The sequence below is a fragment of the Diceros bicornis genome, chromosome 36 (genome assembly GCF_020826845.1).
Source record: "Diceros bicornis minor isolate mBicDic1 chromosome 36, mDicBic1.mat.cur, whole genome shotgun sequence".
Taxonomy (NCBI): Eukaryota; Metazoa; Chordata; class Mammalia; order Perissodactyla; family Rhinocerotidae; genus Diceros; species Diceros bicornis.
In genome coordinates this window covers 16,844,969-16,851,009 of record NC_080775.1, presented here as the reverse complement: position 1 = coordinate 16,851,009, position 6,041 = coordinate 16,844,969, and positions in this window count along the sequence as shown.

Here is a 6,041-nt window from a genome sequence, read left to right as displayed (position 1 = left end):
TTGACATTGGTTTTAAAGGAATCTTTTCGGATGACATGCCTACCCAGACTAGGGAAACTAAAGAAAAAATAAACAAGTGGGACTTTATCAGATTAAAGAGCTTTTATAAGACAAATGAAACCAGAATCAAGATGAACAGACAACCAACCAGCTGGGAGAGAATATTTGCAAAACATACATCAGACAAGGGGTTGATCTCCATAATATATAAAGAACTCACACAATTGAACAAGAAAAAAACAAACAACCCGATCAAAAAATGGGCAGAGGAAATGAACAGACACTTCTCCAAGGAAGATATACAGATGACCAATAGACACATGACAAGATGCTCAACATCACTAATCATCAGGGAAATGCAAATCAAAACAACACTAAGATACCACCTCACACCTGTTAGAATGGCTATAATCACCAAGACAAAAAACAACAAATGTTGGAGAGGATGTGGAGAAACAGGAACCCTCATACACAGCTGGTGGGAATGCAAATTGGTGCAGCCTCTATGGAAAACGGTATGGAGATTCCTCAAAGAATTAAAAATAGAGATGCCCTATGATCCAGCCATCCCACTACTGGGAATCTATCCAACGCACCTGAAATCAACAATCCAAAGAGGCTTATGCACCCCTATGTTCATTGCAGCATTATTCACCATAGCCAAGAAGTGGAAGCAACCTAAGCGTCCCTCGACAGACGATTGGATTAAGAAAATGTGGTATATATATACAATGGAATACTACTCAGCCATAAAAAAAGACAAAATCATCCCATTTGCAACAACATGGATGGGCCTGGAGCGTATTATGTTAAGTGAAATAAGCCAGAAAGAGAAAGACAAACACTGTATGATCTCACTCATATGTGGAATATAAACCAACACATGGACAGAGAAAACTGGACTGTGGTTACCAGGGGCAGTGGGGATGGGGGGTGGGGGATGGGGGGTGGGCACAAGGGGTGAAGGGAGTCATATATATGGTGATGGACAAACAAAAATGTACAACCCAAAATTTCACAATGTTAGAAACCATTAAAACATCAATAAAAATAAAATAAAATAAAATAAAATAAAGGAATAGGAAGGTGGTGGTGGGACTTACTGGGAGATATAAAATATCCCACAGGATCAGAAGGACAGTTGAAAGAAATAAGGGCAGCTCCAAGAACTTCAGCAATAGGCTTTTATGGGCCTTTTCTCTATGGAGCTGTCAATTTCTCTTTCTATTCCACATCTCAAAAATCAGGAAAGAGAATCTGAATGGCCCATTTTCAGACAAGGATCTACGCAGCCAAGTGTGGCTGGTAAAGAGATGGCAGCAGGGTCCAAGGGGATAAAATGGTCACAGGATATCCACCCTGGTGTCTTCCCAATGATCCCAGAGAACAAGGAGTCACTGTGGGTGGGGCCGCCATCTCAATCAGAGTCCACTGCTCTGGATAAAGGTTTCTCTTTAGTGGTTGATCCAGAACCTTCCATTGCAGAGTAAGCATTGCATATACTTTGATCTTTAGTTTTAGTTGGGGCACAGACAGCAAATATGATGATTCCGTTTACCTATTTGGCAACATTTGTTGAGGACTTACTTGGTGCCCAGGTGCTGGTAGAGATGCTATGGGAGATATAAAAGGGAAAGAGGTCTGTTATGTTAAAAGTATACCTAGTCCCTTAATAGAATCTTGTTCTATACAAAACTGAATAATTTGAGAGCTGAAGGGAGGCTGGTTTCACTGGATTCTTTGCCCGTTACTTTCACAACCCTAATAAATATTTTTATTCTTTTGCTGCTTCATCCCTGTGAAAAATTATACAAAACAAACAAACAAACAACCCTCAAACCTAGGCTTTTCCTTCCAAAGCAACCATCTCGTTTACTTTAACCAGTTTTTATTGCCAGGATCAGCTATAATGACATCTTGCCGAAGCCTGCAATTTTATGTTAGTGAGACAAATCCTGTAATTCTCCACTTTCACGAATAGTTCACTCAAAAAAAGTTTTCCATCTTCAATCTCGTAGATTTTCTTTAAGTCAGTGTATATATACCTCAATCATCCTATAACACTGAGCTCTATGATTGCAGCTAAAGTCCACACAAAGACTTCAAACCCCTTTAAAATATGCTATTGACCCTAAAGAGGCCACTTCATTTCAGAGAACTCAGTTTAGATTGAACTCTCTCCTACTTTAAATTAAAAAATGTTACACAAACGAATCATTAAAATAATTGCATTTATGGTTAAAAAATTAAATCACTAATGAGTCCAACATTAATAATCAAGAAACAAAAGGAGGAGTGTATTGAGTGGATGACAGCAAAAATGAATCTCCTAGCCAACAAAACAGGGAAGATTTTAATTTGGAGTTGCCCCACTCCCAGCGATCCATTCATAGTATGCATCCATCAAGCTCCTGATGAATATGAAGGACCACAATTTATCATACCAGTAGAGCGCTGGCTAAGGATATCAATAGATTTTGAGTGGGTCAAAGGATATGGCGGACACCTATATGGTGAATCTTCACTGTCTCTCTCTTTCCTCTCTATTGCTATTTCCAGTTGCATTGCTGAATAGTGTAATTGTCAATTCCAAGGGATTCCGATTCTTTAGATATGCTCACATTGCTTCAAAATCTTTCCATGACCATGACGAAATGTAAATGTCAAACTTAAATGTGCTGCCATATTTGAAACTTGAGTTATTCTAAGAAAGCTGGTATGGAAAGCTCTCAGAAGGAAAACCAGCAAGTCATTTTTCTCGCTCATTCAGATTCTCCTTTACTAGTTTAAACCACCTATATTTATTCTGGCATTTTTAGCTCCCTGGCTCCATTCCCTTTGGTGTCATGAAAAAGTATTTATTTTTCCCCTTTGTATTGTGTACTGTTTGTTGCTTTCTAAGAGCAGTTTGCCTTTTATCTTCTGCTGATGGGAGAGTGTTACCTTTGGAGTGGTTTCCCGTCCCGAGTATTAATGCACCCATCACAGGGATGGCGTTACCATCCACGGAACCCATCTCAAGTTCATTTCATTTCACAATACATATTTCTATATTTTTTATATTATATATATATTATATGTATTATATATTATATCTAAGAGGAGCTGAAAACTGTTAAAATTCGTCCTATACTGCATGCTCAAAAATCTTCAGAAAATTCATTGGCTGTCTCTGGAGTTCTGGGGTGCTTTTACCGTGAATACACTTGTCTATATTTTAGAGATTGTGCATAAATATCCAATAACTTACTCTAGGCTAAAATTAGAGTTCCTTAGGTTGAAATAAATACTCTTAATTATCAATAAGCAATTAAATGTGAAGGGATAAAAGTGATTTTTGTATTTGCAGTAAGTAGATCAGTGTTCGCATTCACGGGGTGCATACAGTTGTTAATTTTTTTCCCTCCCAAAAGCTGCAGTGCATGGTTGTATATACTAGTTGTAAGTCCTTCTAGTTCTTCTGTGTGAGCCGCCATGACAGCATGGCAACTCACAGACAAGTGGTGTGGTTCTGTGACCCAGAAACAAACCCGGGCTGCTGAAGCGATGAGAGCACCGAACCTTAACCACTAGACCATCAGCGCTGGCTCGGTTGTTAATTCTTTTTGTGTGTGAGAGGAAGATTAGCCCTGAGCTAACATCGGTTGCCAATCCTCCTCTTTTTGCTGAGAAAGATTGGCCCTGCGCTAACATGCATGCCCATCTTCCTCTACTTTATATGTGGGACGCCTACCACAGCATGGCTTGATAAGCAGTGCATTGGTGTGCACCCGGGATCCAAACCTGTGAACCCTGGGCCGCCAAAGTGGAGTGCGCAAACTTAACTACTATGCCACTGGGCCAGCCTCTTAATTTTTCATATGAGTAGTTCCTGCTGTCTATGAATATTGTTATCAAATAGTATATGCAATCATTTTCTGTTTTCAAAATTGGAGATTTAGGTGTGATTTAGTTAACTTCCTATCTGCTCAACATTGTGTTTTTATAATATGGATAGTAACACTTATATTTGTAGTAATTCACGGATCAAAATATTATAGGCATAATTTGGAAACCAATCTGCCAAATAGTTCAACTTTGTTTTTCTGTAGCTAATCACATTTGACTGATCTTTTCAAATTACATACTAAAAGGAAACAGAAATGTGGAATTTATCTGCATTTGTTTTCCCTGAGCTTCCTCACTCCAGTGACAGCGTTTACTGCGATTTGATTTTTATTTGAAAATGAGTCGTCACCTCTTCTGGTTTAAACTCCTCTCTCTGCTCTTGATCCCATTCATTCTGTTCTTGCTAAGTGTATATTTTCTGGGAGTAGTATTTGCCTCTTGTTCAACGTGTCAGCTTTCTTTGAATGAATTTCAAGATGTACTATGGTTGGTAAGCTGAATTAGATTTGGGCTGCTTTTGTTCGTCATTGGGGAACATTTCTTCATTTTTGGTAAAGCTGCCTTTGACTATTATCCATGATATGGTTTCATACCCTTCACTTCATAAATTCTTCTTAGAATTCTTTGATAGGAAAAATTCTTTCTCCTGAAAGACTGGTATGTTTCTTTGAATAAATCATGAGATCAAGGTAACTCATGGTGTTTCCCTTTTTGCCTTGGCTATTGGGGAGCACAGAAGTATTTTATTTTCTGTATAGCAGCTACTGTCCTGGACGTAACACTGCTGCTGCGATTCTTTCTCCCCTCTCCCCAGCTGTTCTTTCAGTCACATAGCTCTAGTTCTCTTATTTTTATTTTAAAGGAACTATTTTATATGTATTTTGGTTTTTTTTGGTCAGAAACTTCAAATACTTCATTGGAAACAGGTAAAGTTTAAAAGAATTAATATGATCATTTTGTACTTTAGAAGAAATATATCATCTCCATTTCGCGACACTAAATAGAGTATAGGCAGAATACTTTTCCACAAATCTTAAAGAAATGAGCGGAAGAACTCCATAGGAGATCCACCGGGGCATACAGTTTAGGTGGATCATATGGCCATCCTCTCTGAGGAATTCATCTTCCCTTTTAGTAATCACAGGTGAATTTCTGCTCCCCACCATGCACATGCTATGAGGCATTTTGAAAATTCAATAATTCAATGGTTAAACACATCTAGTACTATTTTTTTTTTTCGTTAAGGAAGATTCACCCTGAGCTATCATCCATTGTTAATCTTCCTCTTTTTTTTTTTTTTTTTTTTGGCTTTAGGAAGACCAGCCTTGAGCTAACATCCGTGCCAATCTTTCTCTACTTTGTATGTGAGATGCCTCCACAACATGACTGATGAGTGGAGTATGTCCACGCCCGGGATCGGAACCCTTGAACCTGAGCTCCTGAGGCAGAGTGCACGGAACTTTAGCCACAGGGCCAGCCCCTCTAGTACTATTTTTAACCTATTAGAACTGGTCCTAAATATCCATGAGTCTACAAACATCCCTTCCCGTATAGTCCACATATATGAGGTCTGACATCTAAGGCCCTCATACGTTTCAAACTCCAGCTCTTGTACAGGTTATTTCTGAGTTCTTATCTTTACTTCTTTTATAAAGAATTGATATTCATCTGGTTCTTAATCTAACATTTTGGGCAGTTTAAAGAGTATTCAGTCCTTGGAAATGTCTAATTTCCAGTCCAGGCTTGTTCACTATATCCAGATTTCTTCAATCTTAAAAAGCTCTTTTGAAAACTATGCTGTTTATTCCCAATTCAACAACTCAAATCAACAAACATATATTTAGCCCCTAGTAAACATGTCTTTAGTGCCTGTGGGTGGGAGCGGGAGGGGGAGATGGGGGGTGGCAGAGGGTGGGGGATGCCGAAGATGAAAAGACCTGGTAGTTCTCTCAGTAACAGGAGAAAGGACAGGGGCTTATAACAAAGCAGAAGGAAGTACATGCTATAAGAGGAGGGAAACACACCAGGCCTGGGAAGCACAGAGAAGAAAGATGCAGCGGGAGGGGGTGGGAGGGTGTCACGGGCGCTATCAGGAAGCGGGATGAAGACGGTGGCTTTGCAGTGGGGCTACCTGAAGCGCTGGAGGAAGGTGA